Below are 27,851 nucleotides of genomic sequence, written 5' to 3' on the forward strand. Positions count from 1 at the left end.
ATATGTAAAAATAATTATTTTTCTTTGGGAAAGAGGGAATATTAGCTGAAAAACGGATAAATTTCGACTCCGGAGCTACGCACACGACTCACTCTGTAACTCCTTTTAATATTAACTTATAATTTTCAAACTCTGCCAGAAATTAGACTTTTATATACCAAACAATCGAGCCAAAGGGAATTTTTATACACTGATTAGGGGGCACGTAATGGGCCAAAATAGATTTTTTTAATTAACCGGAAGGAAGCTCTTTAAGCTATATATTCGTGGAAGCAACGTGTGAGTCGAGGTGCGGTTGTTAGAGCCATGGGTAAAGAAGATTGTAGACTCGGTGGTCAGGGGTTCGGTTCTGGGCACTGCTTAAATTTTAATTTTTTTTTCTATTTATTTTATTTTATTTTTTAAATTTATTTTTCGACATTTCAACATGAATAACGTCTTCTAAAAATAAAAATAACTATTCTTCTTTTGGGAAAGAGCGAATAATAGCCAAAAATCGGATGCATTTCGACTCCGGAGCTACGCACACGACTCACTCCGTAACTTTCTTTAATATTAACTTATAATTTTTGAACTCTGCCAGAAATTAGAGTTTTATATACCAAACTATCGTAGCAAAGGGAATTTTTATACACTGATTAGGGAACACATAATGAGCCAAAATAGATTTTGTTAATTAACCGAAAGGAAGTTCTTTAGGCTATATATTCGTAGAAGCAACGCGTGAGCCGTGGTGTGGTTGTTAGCGCCGCCGGTGAAGAAGTTTGTTGACCCGGTGGTCAGGGGTTCGGTGCTGGTCACGGATTAATTTTTTATTTTTTTTTTCTATTTCTTTATTTTACTTTTTTGAAACTTATTTTTCGACATTTCAGCATGAATAAAGTGTTCTATATGTAAAAATAATTATTTTTCTTTGGGAAAGAGGGAATATTAGCTTCAAAACGGATAAATTTCGACTCCGGAGCTACGCACACGACTCACTCCGTAACTTTCTTTAATATTAACTTATAATTTTTGAACTCTGCCAGAAATTAGAGTTTTATATACCAAACTATCGTACCAAAGGGAATTTTTATACACTGGTTAGGGAACACATAATGAGCCAAAATAGATTTTGTTAATTAACCGGAAGGAAGTTCTTTAGGCTATATATTCGTAGAAGCAACGCGTGAGCCGTGGTGTGGTTGTTAGCGCCGCCGGTGAAGAAGTTTGTTGACTCGGTGGTCAGGGGTTCGGTGCTGGTCTCGGATTAATTTTTTTTTCTATTTATTTTATTTATTTTTTTGAAACCTTTTTTTTTTGTTGACATTTCAGCATGAATAAAGTGTTCTATATATAAAAATAACTATTCTTTTTGGGAAAGAGGGAATATTATCTTCAGAACGGATAAATTTCGACTCAAATTTTCAGATTTTTGAAATATAGAATTCGGAAAATCAATCTTAAATTTAATTTCTGATAAAAATATTAACTCAGCACTATTTTAAACTTTGTCCCTAGTGTTTCGCGTCATTCCCTCACAACAATGTTCTTATCACCTGCTATCTTCTTAGAATAAAAATATTTTAATAAAAACTTTAGCAGTTAACAACTGGCATCATAGAACAAAATTGCAGTATGTTTCCATCTTCAACTTAAAGAAGCTTTGCTGTGGAATAAATTTGAATGAATCAAACCAGGTAAAATTTTTTACATTTGTCATTCCCTCATGTCGTTTTTTAGAGTAAAATAAAATACAACTTCATCGAGAAAGTGGATAATTATAGGTTGCTTTCTTGTATCAATATAACGGTATGTGATTGATTTCAGAAATTAATTAGCCCTAACTGTTATTTTTAAATTTTATTAAATTTGTCATTCCCTCACTAGTGTATAAAGTGAGGGAATGATGCTGAAGTGAGGGAATGATTCAAGATGAGTATATTATTAAAAAAAAATTTTGTTCAATCGTGCCAGCCAATTTTATTTCCCAAACCTTTAAAAACTATTAAGTATATAAAACTAAATTATAATAAATGTTAGATATACTTAGTATGTTATCATTTTCCAACTTGAGGTAGCTGTAACTTAGAGAAAAACATGTATTAAAATAAAATATCATTAAACAGTAAAATTAAACAGTGAAATTAAACTTTTTAAACAGTGAAATTAATTAATTTATTTAAACATTAAGTATAATTTTTAGGATATATACTTTCTTTATAACGCCATTACATATTTCTATTAATATAAAAAGTTTCAGAGCTTTTTATTCACTTTACTTTATTGGGATTTTATGAACTGAAAAATGTAAGTTTTCGTGAGAATGACCCATATATTAACCGCTTCTCCTACCAATATTTGTTGAAACAAATGCATAAAATAGCCATATTTTTTATTTTATTAATAAATGCAAGGAACTGAAACAAAACATAATAAACAAGTTTTAAGTTAAAATTTTATTTTTTTTATTTGTAAAAAAATATTTAATTCACTATTAGTTTGCTATCCCGTGTTATCTCGGGCAAATGAAGAAAATTAAACAGTCTTTGTATGATTGTTTATAAAAGTGATAACACAAATTGATATTTTACACCAGCCAGTGAAGTGATGTCCCATTTGTTTTACGCTTTTTTTTTCCATCTTCAGCAACCATCATATAAACAATTGCACAAAACACGTTTGCAGTCCCACAATCTAAAAGCAAAACTTCTGATCACAGCAGATTTTTTTTTCTTTTTTTTTTGCTTTCGGCCGAGTAAAAACGTAAGAAAACCTGGCACACCCGCTTCGGTAGCCCGACGACCTGCACGCGACGTCGAGCACTTTACGATAGAACAGTTTAACGAAGAACCATACCGCCCACCCTCGGTTCCTACGCAGGCTGATCCAAGTGGTCACCCGCCCGCACACTGACCGTAGCCAGTGATGCTTGACATCGGTGATCTGCTGGGAACCGTGTCTTAACGATCATTCCACTGAGGGACTGCAATACATGGATACGGAAGCTGCAAATCACCTGAATGACGGCTATTTTTAAAAGTAACGATTTAAAAGAAAAAAAAGCAAATAAATTTAACTTTTTGCACTCGAGGTCCTTTCATCTGTTAAACACAATTCACACGCAAAACTGAGGAGGATATTATTGAATTAATTTAAATAATTATTAAAAATTATTTTTTATGTTGAATTATCTTCGGATAAAGGAATTTTATAATCGTGTGCATAAATTTTACGATTTGCTTAAAAAGTTTTTAAGTAATAGCGAAATACGCACAAAGTGACTAACAATTAGGGTCCCAAACTTTCAATCGCTCACCTGCCTAAATATTTGGAACCCGTGTTTTATAGATTACGGGCAACAACCTTCCATGTTTTTATGATAAGGAATCGAAATCCTTCGGGAAAAAATTGCATTTACTTCAAGGAAAATACGGGTTTGTGCTTGAGTTTAGTTGAGTTATATTTTATAAAAACTGTGAAAAATATAAAGAAATAAAAACTGAGGAGGATAAAAAAAAGAATTAAATGTATAAAATGAGAAACTAAGTAAAATATTTAAATTACGGCTGCAAAAATTCTTCTGATTACTTATTAATTGTTTAAAAAGTGACTTTCGCCCTCTCCCTTCCCTTCCCTTCTGATCCATTTGTGTTTTTCAATCTTTTCTTTTTAAGAGAAAAGATCTCTTTTTAAGAGAGGAATTCTAATTTTTTTTTGCATGGTTACCATATTTAAACCATTATCTTTTTTATAGCTTCCTTTCAAACTTGCTAATTCAATAAAAAAAAATTTAATTTTTAATTAAATAATTTTTATAACTAGTTTTTGTACTGTTTATATATTTTTCATCAAAATAAGTACACATGTTATTATGCTTACAAATGTCATTACAAGCATGCAGTTAAAATTTAAAAATAAAATGTGATATGCGATGCGCGTTTTGTTTCTAAAATTGTTAATATGTTTATGTATTGTAGCGTGAATGCCTTTTTTAATATATTAAGTTTTAACGGAGCGTTTAAAATAACTCATTTCCTAACTAAAATGCTTGCACATAATGCTAACTAACATGCATGTTTCTGTTTGTCCCAACGAATAACGTGTGATAAATAACAATCAACTAGTCAAAAAATAACATGCTAATTGTTTTTCTTTCTCGATAATTAAACGTAATTGTTTTTCCTGTGACATGTGTATTACTTTAGAATATTATCCTTCCGAGGTGTTATTCCGTATATAAATAGTATTTTTATTTTGAATATGAATAACAAAAATCAAATAATGTTGAATTATATTTAAACTAATGTAAAATAAATGTAAAAGAAATATTTTAAAAAAAGAAACTTTTTTATTGCTCTGCTCAAAAAATAAATATTAGGTATAACTTGTAAGAATCGAGTTGAGTCTCCCTTAATTTTTCTGATATTATGTTTATTTTATAGAAAAGTTTATCTTAAAATGTGGCGGAAAGAATTTCTTTTTAAAAAATGTTTTTAAAGAAAGCAGATGAAAAGAATATGGTAAATTTGATGTTATTTTATTTCATAACCACCGTTGAACGGGTAACACTTTTCTGAGTTTACACATATCAATGTTCAATTCTGTAGCCTTAAAATCTGAACCCAACCCAGAAAACAAGGAAACTCCTGGGACAAGCATTGCGAAAATCTATCCTTCGTGCAGGACTTTTTGAAGAAACTAATCACACTTACGATAAGTAGGTATGTATATACCCTTTCCTTTTGGATATAAATAGTAGAAATGCATGACAAATTAGTAGTACAATGTGTATGTTTGAGTAGTTTGAAAGTTATGGTAGTGATTTTTTTTATATTTTATTACCGTCTTTGAACAGCCGACCCACTTTTGTGTTTACGACTACTAATGTTCAACTCCTTAGACTTGTAATTTTGAACCAATCGAGAAGACAAGGTAACTCCTGGATCAGTACCCTCAGCGGTATGATTTGTTATGGGAACATGAGGGATTCTGTGACTAGACAGATTTAACGTGCATCAGTCACCATTTGCTACACGGGGAGTCTTTGGCCGGCGGGGTTCGAACCCGTGTCCTCTCGGACATGGGCATAGTCAGGCTATCACAGCACTTCTGTAGTGATTTGTGTTAAATAATTTAACTTATTATTATAGTCAATTAGCTAACTAGAGAAAAATAAACAAGCCTATTTTTTATATTATCGCATTAACCTAAATAAATAGAGAATTTAATGCTACAAAATATAGGTTGTTCCGTAAGAACTGCCTCGATGTACATTTTTAGTACCCATGTAAAAAATAGAAATCATAAAAGTATGTGTAGTGGGAGTCGTAAATTTAATAGAGAGGAAAGGAAAACGCTATCAATCGCCTCCTGGGGGGGTCGGTCTGAAAACATCAAAACTTGGTTCACTGACGGAGGAAATATGGAGAGTTATAAGCAATTATTAGAAATATCAAGTTTAATACCGATTTGAGACTTCTAATGGTGATATATATATATATTTTTTTTTAAAGGATTCTGAAAGTTTACAATAAAAACTTTTTTACGAAACACACTGCATGTTCTGGATGTTTTAAATCCTCGGATTTCGAATTCATAACAAACTTAAAATAATAATAATAAATCTAGCTCGACCTCTTCGTATTTCACTCAAGGAAAAAAGAAAAAGTAGAATCCTTGAATATTAATAAATAAAGTTTTTAATGTTATTTTAAATCATATAAGAAATGTTTTCAACTCGAAAAATTAACATATTTTAGTCTGTTTTTTTATTCGTTTTTATGCGATAAGGTAAAATGAAATTTAATTCATCGCCGTTAAAACCAGCATACAAACATTTTTTTTCCCCACTACCATATAAAAAAAAATTTCAAGTATTTCTCTTTATTTCAAAAGAAGAATACATCGCAAAAAAACACTCTTATTATGGCACATCATATAATCATATCTTGAAAAATGGGTTTTCAAAACAAAAAGATTAAAATCAAAGTCGTTAACTAGAATTTTTAAAAAGATACTATGATCATCATCGTCGTAACCCTCTAAGTTCTGAGGTGCAAATTTCTACGCGCATCGTTAAATTTGATTGGTTAAAGAATCCAAGCGCTGTTATTGGAAATATTAAATTTGTAGTCGCTCTGTCTGTACATCTGCCTTTATTTCAGTATTCCAGGTAGATATATTATAATTTTATATTTGTAAATAAAGTAGAACATCACTTCCGTTATTTTAAATTGATTAATTCCCAGGAGTACTTATTGACAATTTTATGCATTTACAATTAGTATTTCTCAGTTTCTACTGCCATAAAGAAATAATTCATGAAATCTTTAAGTTAAAAAGCTCTCTTTTTATTGCTTTTTATATAGATTTGACCATTATATGAGTAACAAATTGACTTTTTGTTATTTGATGACGTTAGTTCTTTGGCATAACTTAGCAAATCTACTGTTTGAAATATTTCTTGTTTCTTGTGTTTTATTTATTTTCCTACTATAATGGTCTAAATTGAGTTTTACAACTGTTTATATTTTAAAATTTATTAATCTTATTTTAATATTATTTTACGACACTCAAATTGACAAATTAAAAAGGATACTTTTATAGTTTAACTGCTTAGAATTGACCATTTAATTGGAGTAACAAATAAGCATTTTATTAGTTGTTTTGATTTTACATAGCATATCTGCAATTTGTAATTTTTGTTACTTCTTTAGTTTTTTATTCTTCCTATCTACTAATTTGCTGACCCCTGGCCTAAATTAAGTTTCAATATGGGTTACATTGTGAAATATATTAAAATGCAATGGGTACTTCATGATTTAATTTTAAGGTTATTTATTTTTGAGCTCAGTTTAACTGTTTATTATATAGTAAATATTCTATACATTTCTATATTGATTTCTTAAAAGATAAAATGTAATAATTTTTATTTTTAAATTTTTCTAAAATGTAGGTGTAATATCAGTATATTATATTTAAAATTTGGTTTAAGTATTCATACTTAACATTATATGAATATAAAAATTCCTATGCTATTAGTAGTTGTGAATTAAATTTGTGATTTGTAGTTGTGTACCTGTTATATTTAGTTGTATATTAATTAAAATTCATTATATTTTAATAATTCTTTACATCATAATTGTTTTTCAAAAAAAGGTTTTATATTACTTGTTTATGTAAAATATTGAAGGATTACAGCTGTTTTAAACCCTTAAATTTGTTAAATTTATTTTTCTTGCTTATTGTTTTTTAGTTATCACATGTTTGAAAAAGATTTATTATAGCTTGAAAATCTTTATTACAATATATATTATCAATTAGATTGTAATTATAAAATGCTTTAAAAAAGTTATTTGAATGTTTGATATTTCTCCAGGAAAAAGTTTTACTCGGGAGAAGAAAAAAAACATATATATTCTTGGGCAATGAGAAGATTTCCCTATCATGATCTGTGACTGAATAATCTCCAAATATTTGCAACTTCCGGGCAGTGGTTTACAAGGTACTGGACACATTACAGACGAGGACCAACTTGAAGAATATATATATCATAACCACCAATCAAGTCTGTATATCTTTTTTTTTTAAATTGAGATTTTAAAATCCATAAATGCCTTGGTGATTGCAGTTTGCACGACAGGTTCTTGTGATATGGAAAAATTCCTGGAGAGGTTTCATTTACTATCCAGGGTTTTACTTTTTGCATCAAAAGCTGGTTTTGACACGAAACGTCAGAAACCTGTCGAAAAGTATAATAAACTGTTTGTCGAAATGTGGCAAAAACCAGTGACAAGTTTCTTTTTTGTCATTGAAGATATTTTATTAAACATCCATCTACATAATTATTTCAATCATGTATAATATTGCATTGTAATTACTAATATAATTATTATTCATATTATACATCATATATTAAAAATGTGTCTAAAATAATTTATTCCCTTTCTTAATGACTAATGTACTATTTATATTTTAAGGTTATTATGTTTAATATATTATAACTATTAAGTTTATATTACAGATAATTACTATTGTTCTAATTGTTGAGTTGGTAGTTCTCCATCTGAATATTGATGGTACAATTTAAGCATATTTCTTAGCTTTATTAAAACTAAAGTTGTCACTAGTAATTTTCTAATCTCAACCTGTGAAATTTTTTTTTAATTCACAATATTTTTTGTTCATGCTCATAGTGTGCAGTGTGAAAGAAATAAACAGACCACACAGGTTGATTTTTGATCTAATGATCGGATCTTCACATTCTGACTCAGTCCTAATGGCTCGAAAGGGTAACCTCAAATATGGCAATCAATTAATGCAGATGACATTTTAAGGTACAAAATCAGACGGATTAAGATATGTCTCTATATGTCTAATTTAGTAATATGTCTAATTTAGTAATAGTTCAACTAAGAATTTTAACAAGAAGCACTTTGCTAAGCATAAGATAAAACTAAATCTGTCCATTGCTTGTATGCAAAATAATTTAAAAATGAGTGTATAATATTTGGTAGCTTCAGCATAACGTAATATTAAAATATTGTATTCACACAAATTTAATCAAATAGATTATTTACAATAAATTTTGGTTATCATATAGGTAATTCAAATGAAATATACTACTAATAAACTGCAATAGATTTGAAGTGAAAATTGAAAAATTTAACTGTAGCAACTGTTACATCTGTTAAACTCTGACTTATTTTATTAGATCTGGGGCGAAGAAACAAAATTTACTTATATTTTTTTTAAATTTCATAACTTCATTTATTAGACTTTGTTTTTTTTCAGTGACTGCACTCTGTGCTGAAAAAAAAATCATAATTTTTCTAGTTGTAAATTAGATAAATTTCAATTTTACAAATTCTTAGTCATAATTATTCAATATTTATTATTGATAATCAATCATTCTCTTCACCAAAACTTATGATTTTCGACAGTGATTGTCAAAACTAAAAGGGGGTTAATGTCAGAACGATTGAACATTCTAGTTGGTCACTTGTTATTTTCTATGTATATTTATTTATAATTACTTCACATTTATATTAGCTAATAATTATTTAATTATCTAAAATTTTAGGTATCTGATATGACTGTTAAAAACTATGGTTAAATCTGGATAAAACAGTCAATTGTCAAATGTGTGCCAACTTTGACTTTAGTGGTTTGTCAGTTTTCTCCACTGTGAATAAACCTTGTCCTCTTTTCTTCAATTTTGATTTTTTTTCCCAGGCATGAAAATTTACTTCATTTCGATGAAGTAAGTTGTCATGCCTTTACTCGAAAACATTGTTAAATACTCTTCTATGGATATTTAGTTGAAATTTCATAAAATTTTTCTATTCTCTTTCAGAGCATATTCTCAGTTAAATAGTTTGAAATGACTTTTTTCCAAGTACACTGGATGATGAACACAGGTTCTGGATGTATTTATCCTAGTGGTATCGGTGCAAAAGAGGGTTCGAAAACAAGGTATTTTTCAGTTAGCTTGGCACAATAAATTTAATTACATATTTTACTTAATTTTTATGTGTTTTTATAAGTTGGAGGTCTACATTTTTCACCAAAAATATTTGTTTATGCAGGTGTAATTATTTATCTTTTTTTGCTGTTTACTTATGTTTTGAGGCTTTTTTTTAAATGTGATATTTACTTTGTAAGAGGAAGATATAATAATTTGAATTTATTAAACATTTCTATGTTTAAAATTTTTGTTTTTCTTTTAAATTGTAGTTTTTGACTATGTATTGTAAAATAATAGACATTTCATTCAAAATATTTGTTGATAAAATTATTTTATTTAAAGTCTATTTATTTTTACAGATTAGTTTTTAGTTTTCACATACAATTTATTTAATGTTTCTTTTGCCTTTGTTACATTGCTTCAGCTAAAAAATTTTAAATTTTTGCAAAAATTAATGATTAATTTAATAATTTATGCTCGCCATTTTAGAGTTTTTATAATATTTTTCTCAATGTTTTCTGCCCATTAAGTAAATAATTCTATTGTGCATTAAGTGCAAAATTTTCATGAAATACGAAATATTTTCAAGTCAAAATCTACCATCCTTTTTTTTAAACTCTTAATTATTAAAGATTGTTACTAATTGAAGATAATCTTAATTCACATTTCAATTTTATAGCTGATTTCTTTTATAGCCAAGCATGAGATTAATCTGACTTGTCTCTGGACAAAATTTCAAACTTTTTAAACTTTAGAAAAAAATTCTTGAATTAAAAAAAAATTCTCTAATATCTATTTTTCTTAATATTTCTTTTTCTACATTATTTTGTTTTACTTTACTATGTAATCCTATTTAATCATGATAATCTTTAGTTTGTTAGACTGTTAATGTGCACAAATTAAAGATAACTTTAAATAAATATGTAAATAACGAAAATTAGTTTTACATTTTTTAAAATAATTTTTTCACGAGTAGATATGTGTATTTTAGCTTTTTTTTATTCTTTTCCCACTCTTATAACAAGCCTAGTTAGTGACTATAATAAGCTATCTGATTGGAGGAAATAGTCACCCCTGGGTCGGGGAAGCCTGTTTCAGATACTTCAGACTTTTCTGTTGTCTAGTAGAACTTGGTCAGGCATAAATTATAGTGTTGTAAGTTTTTAGTGTCACACCAAACGAGAAAAATTTAGTAGACCAATGGGACTACTATTCTTTTAGTCTTCCGAAAACTTAATGTGGCTGGAGGGAAAAAATAGAACTTTTCATTTGCATAATTCATGTTATGGTACACATGCTATGAAATAAGAGACAGTTGCGTAGAATAAAAAAAACAGAAATTGGGACGCATATAATAATGAAACTTCACTAGAATTTATTTGCATGAATAAATATTATTTAAAAATTGAATTTAAAGTTCTCTGTGTTTTGTTTCATTGACTTCTATCGACATAGAAAATTAAAACCATACACATCAATAGCATTGCACTGCAATGCATTTTATACATAAATCGGAATTTCAGTTTTTATTTTTTATTTTGTTAACAAATACATTGTCTAAAATAGTAAATATCATGTAAAGTAATTTTTATCAACAACATTAAGAATAATTATTATTAACATTAAGTATGCTTTTACCAGTGTTATAATATAAGCTATGTAAAATGATTTTTCCTCAATATCCTGTTCTTCACTATCTATAACACTTAAAAGCTATTACCCCATAAAGATTTAGGAGTACTATTTATCAAAAATTCCGTAAAAAAAAGCAATAACATTTGTAAATAAATTCAACATACTGAGTGAAATGTTGAGTTTAGATAATAAGGAAAACTTGTGAAATTAACAAAATATATTAAAAATTATTTATCTAAAAAATCCTAAATAAAATTCTCAAAGCCCAAAAGATATTTCTTTTAGCTGGTGGGCAAATCAGTCCACAGAAAGCACATAAATTTAAAATTTCAACATTTAGATTTAAAATGCTTCATCTCATGGGGGAAAGGGGAGTGGATGGAGAAACCTCTCAAGTGTAGCCGTTTTCCGGAAAAATTAAAAAGCTGTTTGCAATTGTCATCCAAAAATATTTGTAAATTTATGTTACAGCTGACAAATTGCATTCCTAAAATGTTCCTAAAATTAAAGCCTTAATTGGCCCTTCTTTTAAAATTTTTCCAGACTGTGGCCACCCTGCAACTCATGGAAGAACTTCTGTACTTATTTATTTCTATAATATTCGTTACAGAAGCCTTCAGTTTAGAATAATAAATTTCGAACAATTTTTTTAAACGCATGGAATTCAGTATAAAAAAATTTTTTTCATTACTATTTTCTTAATTTCAAACATTTCGACAAATTTGGCACCCATGCATATCATTTGGGTGACACTTGTAGAACATTTAACGAAGATTGTTGCTATATTGGCATAAACCTTATAAATCAAGTTCGTTGCAGTATCTAGTTCTTATGATGCCGACCTATTTAACCAATCCAAAAAGTTAGAAATTTCAAACTGTTAATAATTTCCTACAACATGTATCTCTAATATATTTTATTTTATTTTTAGGATTAAATGAGCATGGTCTTAATAGACTTCATCCTAATGGCTGCGATAACACATCTTTTTCTTTTTTAAGTTCTGTTTAATGTGTAGTAATTTGTTTAATATGTTTTATTAGTATTCATTTATAGAAGTTTTCATTATACGTACAAAACTTTTTGTTGCTTAAGGAGTCACAGTACTCTTGCAACATTTTTTTTAAAAATAGAAGTATTATCATTCCTTTTGTGGATGCTTTACATGCTCATTTAACTTATAATCAATAATTTATCTTCAAAAAATAGTTAAACTGTTTAATTTTTTTTAAATTTAAAAGAAAAAATTGCATTTATAAATCCTTAAAGCTTTTATGTTAACATATTTTCCCTTTTTTTTTTTTTTTAGTTCTTACAATATTTATCTTAACAGTTTTATGCATTCATTTGTTGATATATCAATTAAAACATTTTTTACACATTATTTTGTAAAAAAGTAGAAAAAAAGATTAAAAATTTCTGATAGGTATATATAACATGCTGTAAAAATTGTAATACCTCATAAAATGCTTATCCCACACGCAGTTTAAATAAGTGTTTTACACTTAAAATAAAAAAGTTTATTTCAAAGCTTCATCTTAAATAGAAAAAATTAGCTAGGGATTTAATTAAGATTAAAACACAAAATTGTCATCTATGAGATAAAGCACTTTAAAGTCTGTCTGCTGATCAAGTTTCTGTTTTAGGGCAATCTTTTCTTTTTCCTTCATAAAAACAGTTGTGTTTTTATTTTTTATTTTTATTTTAAACGAAAGGTTAAATAGTATTTAATATCTAAATGTTATTTTAGTAATGTGTGAATAGGTATGCACATTGTGACGAATTTTAATATAAAGGAGAATGAGATATTTAAGAAAATGCTTTTTTTTCAATTATAAGATGTATTTATAAAGCTATATTTAATAACAGAATGATGAAAAGAAATAAAATTGATAAATGTGTTGCATAAATATACGCACACATATAATAATTAATTTAGGTTGGGAAAAACAAAAAACTATTTACTTTTAGGTCTTTTATTTTATCATAATTTAGCTTTAAATATAATGTTCTTATTGACATAGTGCAAAATTAAGAAACATTTGCTTAAAAAATATTTTAAATGTATTTTACAATAATTAATGTAAAGCATAAAATTCAAATGTGTATACAATTCAAATTTGCTTATCTAAGTAGCAGAAAACAAATCTGAAATTGAACTGAAAAAATAAAATTTCGAAAAGCACTTTTTTCATGAAGAGAAATGGGACAAATGATTGTTAAGTGATTAAGAGTTTTCATTGAAAAACTGTGATAATTTTAATTTCCAAACAATGAATCTTGGGCATTGTTTGATAAACATAGTCTTCAGACATTTGCTTAAAAATTTATAAAATAGTTGATATCTAACGAAGTCCAAAATTAAATTAAGGAAATGAAAATACTAATGTATAAAATAACTTTTTTACTCTATGAATTATTCTTAATTATTTCTTTTAAATTAAATTTAGTAATATTAAGCTTTATTTGTAAAAAAAATAAAAAACTTCATTCTTTTTGTAATGTCTTTAATTGGATCTCATTTTATCAATTTTTCACTTTTAGCCTGAGCAAGTCAAAAAGTGTCCTGTAGTAACAGCTCATCAAATAAAGTCTTGGCCAAGTGCTCAATTGGTGTTATTTCTTGACAAGATTGGAAATTAAAAACAATGAGTATGTTCATTTTAATTATGTCATAAATTTGTTGTATTATTTTAATATACAATTTTTCAAATGTAGTCTTAAACAAAATCCCTTTATTGAATTACACTTGTTTCAGATTTGATAAAATAGAATAATTATGAGTGTAATTTAAATAATTTGGTTTTAAAGCTCTAAAGGTTTTTGAAATTTTTTTTGAAGTTATACAGTTGTATACTGTCTATTATATTTAATAACTGTTATACAATTATCTTTGCTATTCATCTAGTTTTAACTTCTAATTGATCTTGCTTTTTTGAACAGTAAATAGAAAAAAAGACTTTTATAATTTATGGTCAACAGAGAAACAGGTTTAAGTTACAGCTTGTTAAAGAAAATGATACATGAAATAAATATTTTTGTTTCTATTTTGAAAGTGATGATATCCAATATTTCTGCGATAGTCAATCAAATGTCTAAGTAGGCCAGACCCACTATAGCCCTTTGAATAAATGTACTACATGTTTAAATTCCTTTTTGTGTGTAAATAAGAGCAAGAATTTACACTTATGATTTTTATCTTCATGTATTTTATCCTTACTACATACTCCATAAAGCATTTATTAGTTTTATTGATCTTTCTTTTCATGATAATTCCTCAAAATACGCTAATACAAAATGCTTTTTAATAAAGTAGTGTTTTGGCAGTAAAAGTATTATTTTTTCAAACATTTATTATTGTATGAAATGAAGCTTCAATGGTCATACTAACCTATAGGTTGTAAAACTGAAACATATTAGATTTTGATGAAATTTAAAGGAAATGGAAATTTTGCAAACTTATATGAAAATGACTTAAAGAATTGTGATAATATCAATCTTAAGCTCAAAATTTATTTTTGTAAATCAGAAAATTAACATTGATAGAAAATATTAGTACAAAAAAAAGTAAGAAGTTGTAAAATATCTTTTTGTAATTTTTTATAAAAATATTATTTTTAGATAATTTCTATTTATACCCATTTTTGTATTGCCAACAAAGTTTATCTAAAAAATTTGTATTGCAGGTTGCATGATGTAAAAGAAAAATAAATTATGTTTTTTTACTTTGTGAATAATTTATTCTTCATTGGGATTTTTTTTTTGTTGCTGCCAGAAATAGAAAATTTTATACTAAAACTATGATACATAGATGAGTTTCTGTTCACTGTCATATATGTGACTTATTACAGATATCCACGAGATATCTGAGGGACTTCTTTTATATATCAATTGTATGTATTACCTGGATATCTCAGAGATATTCTTATTGGATATTCGAGCGATATCTGAATCGTTCAAAAACTTGATTCTATTAAATTTAATGATCTTATATAACTAGTAAATTTAAGTTTTATGTTCCATAATTTTAGGAGTAAAACTGATGTTAGATCATTTAATTTTGCAGAATAAGTTCACTAAATTTAAAGTTTTGCAAATTATTCATGATTTTTAAATAATAAAGGTGTGGGTGAGATGTGTAAAATAAAAAGTGTTTGCGATGAAAATTTTTTTAGTCTATTGTGAAAACTATTGCATATAAAGAAAGCATCAAAGTAGTAATTTTTTTTTATTTACGGAGAAATGTTTTATCATAAAATCAAACAAAATTATGTAAGCAATTCAGGACTGTTTATTCATGATCATAATAGTTTTATTTATTGTATTACAAATTTATAATTGCAATATCTTTTTTTATAATGAATGACTATAAAGCATTAGGAATAGATTGTAAATCTGTATCTTTTTAACATTTGACTTTGTGAGTTTGGTAACAGAAATTTTTTTTCCAGATAAATCTGTTACAGCGAATTCTGTTATATGAAATTGTATCTTCAACAAGATAAAATACATTTTAATTGAATAATATTTATAGTAACTTAGCACTAATATTTTAAATAGAAGTACAGACTGAATAAGATTTTCCGTACAAGTGCAACAAAGTAATTAAAGTCTATAATTCTTAAACTAGATGAGAGAAGTTAATGATGATACTTTTTCATTCAAGAAAATTCTTAATTTTAATCTAAATACTTTAAAATTATCTGAATCCATTTGTTTTTACTTTGTTTTGGCAATTTTGTAAATGAACAAATTTCAATTATATTTCCATTCTTAATTATTATTAGGTAATCATTTGTAATAAATCTTTTTTAATTCTAAAATTCATTTAAATGGACTATGAAAATCATAATGTGTTTTAACCACCAATATTATGGTATAAGTGTTTTTCATCTAATTTAGACTATTACAATTGTTGCAATCGTGTCCAATTTAAGATGCTTAATTTTAACACTTACCTGTTTCATAAATCTGAAAGAAGAAAAAAACGTAAAATAAAATATACTTATCTTTTTCATGGGTGGAGCATAAAACAAAATATTATTGATGCCAGGGATACTTTTTCAATGGTGTTATTAGTTTGCTACAGGTTTTGTGTTAATAGACACTGTTATAAAAGGTACCCAAGTTACTCTTATAGAGACCTGATGTAGCTAATGTTTTAATATACTTCTTGTATTATGTGTAAAAGCATAAAAGATCAAAAATGCTTTTAAAAAAGAATTGACCCAATAAATATTTAGTGTTTAAATTTTTTTTATCCATACTTTATATACTGCTGTAGTAATAGGCTGCAAATTAATTATATAATTAGCAATTTTTTTTACATATTATATAAATCACAATCTTGTAAACAGAGCAAGATTAGTTCTGTTGATATTATATTTAATGTTTCTTTGTTCTAATTGTTTTTATATTTCGAATGTTTTAATGTTTTTAAATTTAAAAAAAAAAAAATCATTCCTTATGGGCCAGTGTGGAGTGTTTTTACATTCCAGTGAATGATGTACACATCAAGTGCTGCTGCTAGAAATAATAAAAAAATGTTTAAAATTTCGGGTTAGTTTTACTATATAGTTATATAATTAGTTTTACTTTACAATTATATAATTAGTTTTACTTCACAATTATGTAGTTAATTTTACTTAACAGTAGTATGAAATAAATAAAAACCAAAATGTTTACAATTTTTTTAATATTTTATTTTGCCACATTGTCTTTTACCACAGGATTGTCATTTGACACAGGACATTTTATTTTAATTTTTTTTATGAATTTAATGTTTCAAAACTTGTTTTTCTTTTTCATTGATAAGTTAAAACAAACTTAATGTTTCTAAATTTAAAAGGAAATATCTTTTTTTTATTTAAGTTATTTATAGTGTATCCATTTTTTTTGTAATATCCCTTTGTCATTATTCGCTACAAAATATGAAATTTTGAATATGTTTTTGGTTTTCATATAACCCCTAGTTTTTCTACTTAAAATTTGAATAAATATTCAAATTTTTGCAGCTGAAAGATGGATCCTACTTGCCATGGTTTAGACTGCCCGAAGTATGAACGATTTGTTTAAAATAAAGAAAACTAAGTTTTCTGTTTGGGAACATTTCAGTCAACTAGCCAATGAAAAAGGCCAGTTAGTGTCAACCAACATTGCTATTTGTATTATGTGCAAGGCTACCGTTTCTTCAAAAGGTGGAAGTACAACAAAATTAACCGTACTCCTTAAGGTTAACCATCCAATTATTTTTTTCACAAACTTCTCTTGATAATCAATGCATGCAGGTTGCAGTAATTGCTGAAGAGGAATATGATGGTCTTGTACCCGTTATTTCTGACTGAAAATGACCTCAAAGTCTGGTCATATTGGTGAATTGCCCCTGAAAAAGAAGCATAAAACGACACATGATTTTTAACCACTTGATAGAAAATCTGTAAAAGAGTGCACTGAATCTGTAGAACAATGCATTGTTGGCAGCTTGCAACCATATAACATTGTTCAATATCAGTCATTCATAAATATGATTAAAACGTTGAATCCACGGCATAATATTCCTAGCCGAATTTTTTTTTCACTAATTGTTTGACATCAGTTGCCGATGCCCCTTATATTGCTATCGCTGCACATATGATTAAACATGTGTCATAGGCCATGTTTTACTCATACAATGAATATAGGAATCAATGAAGCTAAGTTAAATAAGCTGTGGAAAGACTAAGAAAGCTCAACAGCACATAGCTGTGGCAAGGGATTTTAAAGAAGCCTAAGAGTTTCTTCAAATGTAAGTCGTTTCTTTGCCCAGCTCATGCATAACTAGGTGGTGGAGCATTATGAAGCTTTGTAGATTTTTGGATGACCAATTTGCCACCATGCAAGCTCCTTCAAACTCATTCAGATAAAAAGCATCTAATGCTTAATAATAAGGAAGCTAAAACTACAGAAAGTCGTCAACAGCAAATCTACCATAGGCGTTACAACCTTTCTAGCGAACACTACCCTACCGTGTCATCGATTCTTCTCTTCCTCTTTAAATACATAAAATTTAACCTATCACACAATTTATTTAACATTTTCTTTTTTTTAAGTGTAGCTAAATTAGCATTAATAAAATTACGAAATGAGCTTTTGCTATTTAGATAATATTTTTTACTTTAATTTTTTTTTATTTAAAATAATGTTTTCTTGCTTTCATTAGACTAAAAAAATAGTCATTGTGAATACTTTAGACTAATATTTAATCTATTATATACATATATATTTATATAGACATACTTTTTTTGCATTGAAAATTTTCATTATACAATAATAAAACCCTTTTTTCAATAATAAATGTTTCTGAAAAATTGTTTTTATTATTATTATAATTATTTTTTTAAAAGTTCAAATTTTAAATACTGCCTTTATTTTAATGAAGTCAAATGCAAAATTCTGTACCTGTACTGCATATGATTTTAGTTACTACTTTATTTATAACTTAGTTTTATTTGTTACATTATTAAAGTGACTGTTTTTACTGATAGTTAAATAAATATGTTCGCATGAAATAACATTAATTTACAGATCTATGTAAAAAAAAATTCTTGTGATTTGTAAAATCATTATACGCATAAAATACTCATAAAAGTATAAATATTAAAAAAAATTCTTGTGATTTGTAAAATCATTATAAGCATAAAATACCTATAAAAGTATAAATATTAAAAAAAATTCTTGTGATTTGTAAAATCATTATACGCATAAAATACTTATAAAAGTATAGTTCAATGAGCTACTTTCACAGCTTTTATATTATGCATCTTAATGGAAGAATGAGAATAAAAATTTTTAAAATTAGGAAAAAAAGAAATAAATATTTATTTCCTAAATAGTTTTCGAAACCACTTTATTTTTATCATTTTTCTTGTCATTGTTACTCGCATCTTCGGGGAATATATCGTGTAACCAGTGGTGTAACTAGCCTATTGAGCCCTTAAAAAAAATAATACCGCCCTTTATATATTATTAATATTATCCTCTCGTAGGTTGTCAATATTTAGAATCTATGTATTTATAGTTTCATTTTATTATATAAGTGAGAAAGGAAAACAAGCACTCGTTACCAAAATCAGACAAATCAATCTCGAGAACCATCTAAGCGTAGGTTCCAGTAAGATAATTAAACCTAATTAATTGGACTGATTAAACTCGAAATGACCGCCACCATTTAATTTTTTCCAACAAATAAACTGGTTTTGACTATCTAAATTTTGCATTTACGATTGCTGACTTCTTTTATGGTTTGAAAGATTTTGATAACTTCGTTGTTTTTTTTCCCTCCCTCAATCATTAGTTTGCAATCTATAAAATATTTTTTTTACGAAGATTATTTAGATTAGAGTGCGTGAAATAAAAAAAGGAGAGAGCTGTAAGTACTGTAACAATACAATATTTATGGTTCGAGAATCTAACTTCAAATATGTTAAGTGGGAGCCGCTCAGGGAATAGAGCGTTCACCTTCCAATGGGGTGAACCGGGGTTTGATCCCATCGATGGCTGGTCGATACGAATGCCGGCTTGCACTGACCACAGAGTTGACGTGAAATATCCTCAGTGGTAGATGGATCATGGGTTAGATTTCCCTTGCCATCAGGCTAACCGTTGGAGGTTCTCGTGGTCTTCCTCTCCATGTAACGCAAGTGAGGGTTAGCTGCATCAAAAAAAGTCCTCCGCGAAGGCAAATTTTTCCCAATACTTGAACAAGGAGTTCCCTTGCCTTCTGGATTGGGTTCAAAATGACAAGGCTACGGAGTTGAATATTAGTAGTCGTAAACCCATAAAATTGGGTTGGCTGTTCAACGACGGTTATATTATAAAATAAAACTATTAAGTGGTGGCTCAGGGGATAGAGTTCTACCCTAAAGATGAGATGACCCAGGCTGTAAAAAAGTATGGGAGTAACCACGATCTGGAAAATATAATCCCAGAAATTAATCTGGTGCGTGGTTGATCCAATTTTCAAGACTATAATCGAGTAGTTCTACTTAAAGAAGAAGATCACAGCTGATCGTTCATAAGCAAAATGGTGGGTTAAAGTCAAGTTTCTCTTCATAAGTTAGAATTTTAATTAACGTGCTATAAATGTTTTGTTTCATTAGTAGGTGTGAACGAAAAAATACTTATAGAGTTAGCTGAGAAATAACGAAATATAAATTATACTTATTATATGATTATTGTTAGAGATAAGATTATGTGATAAGAATAACGGGAAAAGTAATTAGAATAAAATGGTTTCGAAAAATATATGTGAAAAATATATTTATTTCCTTTACTAATTTAAAATTTTTTTAAATCTTATTCATCCATTAATATCTATAATATGATTTCACGATCAAGCATAGAGCAGCGTAGCGTTGGATTCACCAGCGTAGCTCACCAATTTGTCGCTGCAAGCGTTGATGACCGTTTCCGATTGTTTCTTACAATTCAGATTTCGTTTATTACAGTAAATGGCCTTTACTCGATATTCCTTGCACTCAAATTTTTCTTAATCAATTAATGGAGAGCACCAGCCACAGTGTTGACTTAAAATATCCTCAATATTAGACTGATGATGGATCAGAGTCCCCTTCCCGTCAGGCTAACCATGAGATGTTTTCGTTGCTTTCCTCACCATGAAACGCGAATACGGGTTTGTTCCATCGAAAACATCTCCAAAGCGCTAATTTAATTTCTCCAATAATTGATTCAGGAACTTCGTTGTTTTCTGGATTGGGTTCAAAATTACAAGACTACGGAGTTGAACAATGGTAGTCGAAGACTTAATTAGGGTCGGCTGCTCAGCGATAGTCATAAAATCTATTCATGGATAGAAATTCGTAACCACCACTAAGCGAAAAAAAATGTTCAAAATTCTCAAATGGAAAATAAATTATGTCTGTTGCGACGGACTTAGGGAAAATGCAGATATGCATTCCCTAGCTTATTTCAAATATATATATATATAAATAAATTTAAAAAAAAAAACAGATACAAAGAAACAGAAGTTGTGATCGCCTTTTTATGATCACTGGATACCCATGGGTCAAATCCTTTTTTCTTTCTGTATTGACTCCGTTAAACATTTCAAATCATGGGTTGCTGTCATCAATTGATGTTTGTCATCGGATTGGTTTTCATATCCTGCCCATGCACGTGTTCATCACAAAATACTTTTCCTTCTTCAGCATACATATTTATATTGGAATCACCGTCAAGACAGTAACTATAAGTTAATAACAAAAAGAATATAAAAATACTTTTAATTATTATTATGTATAAATACATTAAAAATGCCGGTAGAAATATATTAGAGGGTGCCTCCTTGACGAAATTGGCAATTCTTTTTTTATTTAGCGCCATTCCTGTTTACGTGGAACACCGTGCAAACAGAAATGACGGCAAAAACATAATGAAATTTCATTAAAACATTTTATTTTATTTTGTAACCGTCGTTGAACAGCCGACCCAATTTAATGGATTTATAACTACCAATGTTCAACTCCGTAGCCTTGCAATTTTGAACCCAATCCAGAAGACAAGGGAACTCCTGTATCGAGTATTGGGAAAATTTGCCTTCGTGGAGGACTTTTTGATGGAGCTAACTCGCAGTTGCTTTACATGGAGAGGAAGACCACGAGAACCTCCCACGGTTAGTCTACCCGCAAGGGGACTCTAACCAGGGCCGCCTCGAAAGAAGGAGGAGTTACAGTTCAGGGGGCCACGGCACTCGTTTTATGACATCACGCATTACGATCCAAATACGTTTCTTCACTTTCTCTTTAGTAGTTTGAATGTTGTCAAAAAGAGATAGCTTTATTCATAAAATTTCTATAAGTTATCAGTTAAGTTGACTTAAAACGAATTTCAAGTAATTTTAAAAAATTTCTCTTCTGCCTAAATTACGTGACATTATTTGGAATTTTATTTATTCTAATTAAACATAATATATTTTATACATGTATTCCAGCTTCTCTTGCATCTTAAATTACCAAACTTTTAACCTCATAAAATTTAGTGCAAATGAAATTATCATCCATAAGAAAAGTTGAATCTGAATGTATAGAGAGATAACTAGTCAATTTAATAAATGTTATGAGTTCCGTTAAAACATTTTAGTTACAGATGGTAAATATTTCTTCTCCAAATTACCTTTTTTTCAAATTCAACAAAATAAAAATGTGATTTAGCTATGATGTTGCTTAACAATTATTTATTGCAAATTATATTTTAAATCCACATAAGTTGAACAACCAACAACACTTTTTATGATTCAACTAAATCCTATTCAATCTATTGATATTTACTAGTAAGAAGTTTTGAGCCAAATAGTTGGAATACTTTCAGATAGGAGACTAGTCACATAAAAAAAAAATTTATAAGAATTAATTCTTATATTGTAAAAATATTTCGTGTTGAACTTTTAACAAAACAGGACTATTAAAATAGTGTTTAAAATGCATAAGATTCATATTTTATAAGATACTAAAGAATGAATTTAAGAGGATAAAAAAATGTATATAACGAAATTAAAACTTCAAAAAAATTTTTTTTAATTAATATAGGAAAAAAAGCAGACAAATTTCGTCAAATGTGTAGGTGAATTTAAATGAGTTATATAAACTTTGCAGGTACAGAATACCATAAAAAAAATTTATTCATTCTTTATACAAGCAATACTTTTGCATGAATAACATTAATATAATTATTTTTACATTTACATTATGTATCAAGATATAAATACAAGAGATTGTCACCTTAATCTAAGTTATAGAAATGTAGAGGGGAAATGTTAACATTGTTACTAAAATCTAAAATTGTTTTCTTAATGCAATCATACAAAAAATAAATAAATAAAAATACAGACAAGATATTAAAAATCAAAATAACTAGCGGTGAAGCATTTGTTCTTACAAATACTATCTTGCAATAATCTTTGTTTAACTAGCAAAACAAAAGAAACTCTTCAAAAGAAAACTTAAACCAGTCATGGTTAAAAACAAATATATAGAATAACAAAAGAAAAGTATTAGAAACATATTTTAAGTATTGTACTATTAATAAAATGTGCAAAATTATTATGTACTAGTATTATGTAACCAATTTCATGGGTAACTACAATATATAAAAATATTTTTTTCTCCCCTAATTGTATAAAAAATACATTGAATTCTCCTACCAAAAGTTGAAAAACTATTTACCAATAGCATTGCATTTTTGACAATTTTGTACAATTTGCATTATACAAAAAAATAAATAGATAAATAAAAATTACCTTTTGAAATGTGTTTCACTAAAATAGTCAAACAGAAGAAATCATTCAAAAGGAAGTTTTTAAGCCTGACAGTGTTGTTAGATGCTTTAACCAAGTAAAACAAAATATAATTTGTTTTTTCATCACCATTCGTAAAATAACAAATTTTAAATAAGCCTTAGAAGAAATTCCTTAGAATTTTAATGAAAATGCTTAAAATTCCAAAAGCTAATATTTCTTTAATGCAATCATATAACAAAGAATAAGAACAAAACACGGACAATTAAAATAATAACTAGTAGTGCATTCATTATTTTCTAAGAAAAGACACGAAAAAAAAACAATTTTGTTATGTAATCAACACAGCATGCAACACAAACCAGCTGAAACATGGATCGTGATGCATGACGTCAGAGCTGAAGATCATTTTCAGTACCGAGGCCCCGTATTCAACTGTAACTCCTCCTTCTTTCGAGGCGGCCCTGCTCTAACCCATGATCCGGATGTGGAACGCTCTATCCCCTTAGTGAAGCATCGGGATAGCCGGGTTGGTAGGTCACTGGGCCCATGTCCAAGAGATCGTGGATTCGATCCCCGCCCGCCGAAGACTCCCCGTGTAGTAAATGGTGACTGATGCATGTTAAATCTGACGAGACACAAAGTCTTCCATATTTGGTACTGATACAGAAGTTCCCCTGTCTTCTGTATTTCTTCAAAATTACAAGGCTACGGATTTGAACATTAGTCGTCGTAAACCCAAAAACTGGGTCGGCTGTTCAACGACAGATATAAGAAACAAAACATCGGGAGCCGCGATGGCTCAGGAGAGCGTTCGCCTTCCAATGAGTGCTGACGTGAAATATCTTCATTGGTGGATGGATCACGGGTTAGAGTCCTCTTGCCGTCAGGCTATTCGAGGGAGGTTCTCGTGGTCTTCCTCTCCATGCAACGCAAATGCTGGTTTGTTTCATCAAGTCTTCTGGATTGGTTTCAAAATGACAAGGCTACGGAGTTGAACATTTGTAGTCATAAACCCATGAAAATGGAGGACTGTTCAAAAATAAAATAAAACTATAGCTAAAACTTAATAAAATTGCAATGAACACAATGTAAGCGAAATTAATAGACCCAATAAAATGCATTTCGAATCGAAATAAGAATTAATGGAGTAAACACAGATAAAAAAAGGAAAAAAACTCGACTCACTTTATTTAGCTTGAATATCCTTATTTTCTGGTACACATTTAATTCCGGACCTGAAGCAAAATTTACCTTACCTGTCACATCCAACGTAGAACCAGTGACCTCTGAAATTACATATACCGTTGACAAAACCAATCAGAATCACGAAGCTTGAATCGACGATCTTGGCTAAATTTCAATTTCTTGACGTGATGACGTGGCTCTCGATATAAGAACGTGGATGCGACCAAATAGTCTTCTTTTGTCCTTGTGTTAAGCTGGATGATGGTGGATCATATGTAATCAATAGTTTTATTTTAAAGTAAAATAGTTTCAACAATTGGTTGCTATTAGCAACCACTAATTGAATGATTAATAAAAGTTCGTTTAGCTTCGGGATTGGGCATCTCTATAAGTTGTGAACATTTGATAAGAGTACATTTGGATAACTACAAAACAATATTTGATTGTAACCGTTAACGGGAATAACATCAGTTCTTAATCCAGTCCATCCTCGAAAATTTTTTTTGCAAATTCCCTCACTCAAAATTCAGTAATTTAACAAGCAGGAAATAAATTTTAACACGATTTTTTTTCTCTTTTCTATCCGCTGAGTTGAATTTAATTTATTTTTAATTCAATTCTTATTTTTCGATCTTTGAAATGTCAGATCCCTTTGATGAATATCCAGATCCTGGTCAAAATCCAAAGAAACCTGAAAAATTTCCTGAAAGAAAAGATCCTCCTATTCCTGGTCAAGATCCTAATAAACCTGAAAAGCCTCAAGGAAAACCTGGTGAGAAACCACTGTAAATAAAGAGTAAAAATTTCAATATCGATTTTAACAAAAATGTAGAAAATTGCTTTCCTTTATTCAAATAATAATTCAAAAGATGTAGAATATTTATGAAGACTAGTTGCTGATATAGAAGCATTTGGCTGAAACCATATCTATCTATTCGAAATAATTCATTATGCATTGGAATTCGAAATCTTTATTTGACTTTAATTGTGTAATGTAGGTGAATTAAAAAAAGATCTAATAAATATAAAAGTAACATTTTAAATTATTATTTTAAAAAAAATATTTATGTTTCGTCAACGTTATTTTAATGATCATTTGCATTCTTAGATATTTCATTTGGCGAAAATACTGAATGCTATATACGAGGGTTGCTATTTATATTTCTGGCCTTGGCAACACTAAGTGTTGCTAGGCGACCGCAGAAGATTGTAATCGAAAGTTTGATATTTTTAAACATAAATTCTGCAGACGATTTACCATTATAGCTTCATTTGTGTTGTTGACAGTAAATTGAAAAGTTCTTCTCTTTCAAAAAGTGGAATTGAATCGTGAACATTTTCGGGCCATTATTTTTCATAACTTTCGACGTGGATTGTCAAGACAAGAGTGCTTCGATTAACTTAATTCTTTATTCAGCGATAAAGCGCCATCCTACAGCGCCGTAAAAAATTGGTATAACGAATTTATACCAATAACGAATAACGAATTAACGTCGATGTTCCATCTAGGACGAATCCCGTACAGGTCGTCCAAAATCCGTTGTTGTGCCAGAAGAGATCGATGCTGTGCGTGAACTGATAAAGCAAGATCGTCATGTGACATACCGTGAGATAGAGGCGTCTTTAGACATTAGTATGACTAGCATCAATAAAATATTACATGAACATTTGAGAGTAAAAAAAATTTGTTCGCGTTGGATCTCGCATAATCTGACAGAGCAACGCAGGACGGTCAGTTCTGAATGGTACACGACCATTTGTTTGCCAGAAGTCATCGGAGAAATTCTAAAAAAGCAGAAGAACAGGCGAATCATTCTTCATCATGACAATGCGAGCTCTCACACATCGACTCAAACTAAGGCATTTCTGACGGAGCGAAAAATCGAACTGATGGGTCATCCGCCATACAGATCCGATTTGGCACCCAATGACTTCTTCTTATTCCCACACATCAAAAATAAATTACGTGGAGAACGATTTTCAACCCCCAAAGAAGCGGTTGATGCATTCAAAACGCATGTTTTGGAGTTACCTCAATCGGACTGGAAAAAGTGCTTTGAAAATTGGTTCAAACGCATGCAAAAGTGTATTGATCATCATGGAGAATATTTTGAAAACCAATAAAACCAATTTCGATCCTACATATTTGTTTTTTCATTATTAGGCCAGAAATATAAATAGCAACCCTCGTATGAGGCGAAAATACTGAACACTGTATATTTAACGAAAAACAGAACACTAATACTAATCAGAAAGATAAGTCATGAAACACTAGAATCACTGTTATAATCAGGTATATGGCGATGAATTTTAAATTGCTCAGGTGGATAGAGCGCTCGCCTCCCAATGAGGTGAACTGGATTTGAATCCCAACGATGGCCAGTCAATGCGAATTCCACACCCGGCTCGAACCGACCACAGTGCTCACGTACAATATTCTCAATGGTAGACTGATTGTGGTTTGGAGTCAGGCTAACCGTGGAAGGTTTTCCTCTCCATGTAACGCAAATGTGGGTTAGTTCCATCAAAACATCCTCCACGAAGGCTAGTTTGTCCCTATGCCTGTTCCAGGATTTCCCTTGTCTTCAAGATTGGGTTTCAAAATTACAAGGCTGCGGAGTTGAGCATTGGTAGTCGTAAACCTAAAACGACGGTTATAAAATAAAATGAATTTTGCATGCAGCAAACAGATTTGGCATACGCTGAAGTTCAGGCAGTATTTAAATTTTCAGACTATATCGTAATTAATAAAACATACATGAATAAATAAATAAATTTCCGGTGGATACAAAATGGTTGTTGTTGTTGTTAATTTACGTCGCACTAGAGCTGCACAATGGGCTATTGGCGACGGTCTGGGAAACATCCCGGAGGATGATCCGAAGACATGCCATCACAATTTTGATCCTCTGCGGAGGGGATGGCACCCCCGCTTCGGTAGCCCGACGACCTGCGCGCGAAGTCGAGCACTTTACGGTAGCACAGTTTAACGAGGACCCATACCGCACACCCTCGGTCCCTACGCAGACTGATCCAAGTGGTCACCCACCCACACACTGACCGTAGCCAGTGATGCTTGACTTCGGTGATCTGCTGGGAACCGTGTCTTAACGATCAATCCACTGCGGGACGGATACAAAATGGAATAACGCTATAATGATGGTATTTTTTGATCAGTCAGACGCACGTGAGTTTAACTATGTATTATTACTTTTTTTATTTTTATAACATAAAAGAAAATGGCCGTCACGACCGCTATTTATTTATTTCTTTTTTTAAGTATTTCATGAA

At 29.3% G+C, this 27,851-nt stretch overlaps 1 long non-coding RNA gene across 14 annotated transcripts; it reads left to right on the top strand.

Annotated features, from left to right (window-relative positions):
* Positions 1-1,493: 1,493 nt before the first annotated feature.
* On the top strand, positions 1,494-25,567 carry LOC147806775 (uncharacterized). 14 transcript variants are annotated; one of them, XR_015435176.1, is made up of 8 exons: positions 1,494-1,679; positions 4,590-4,703; positions 7,361-7,549; positions 8,006-8,318; positions 9,065-9,244; positions 9,338-9,456; positions 13,628-13,735; positions 17,098-18,468. It is a non-coding gene; the product is annotated as an uncharacterized LOC147806775 (long non-coding RNA). The 14 variants fall into 14 exon arrangements; XR_015435174.1 differs by lacking the exons at positions 1,494-1,679; positions 4,590-4,703 and adding an exon at positions 5,916-6,154 and having other exon boundaries at positions 8,006-8,060; positions 8,178-8,318; positions 17,098-18,419; XR_015435169.1 differs by lacking the exons at positions 1,494-1,679; positions 4,590-4,703; positions 17,098-18,468 and adding exons at positions 5,904-6,154; positions 25,207-25,567.
* The last annotated feature ends 2,284 nt before the right edge of the window (positions 25,568-27,851 follow it).

Source organism: Parasteatoda tepidariorum, chromosome 7, assembly GCF_982258835.1.
Source record: "Parasteatoda tepidariorum strain Cologne lab strain chromosome 7, Ptep-v5.0, whole genome shotgun sequence".
Lineage (NCBI taxonomy): Eukaryota > Metazoa > Arthropoda > Arachnida > Araneae > Theridiidae > Parasteatoda > Parasteatoda tepidariorum.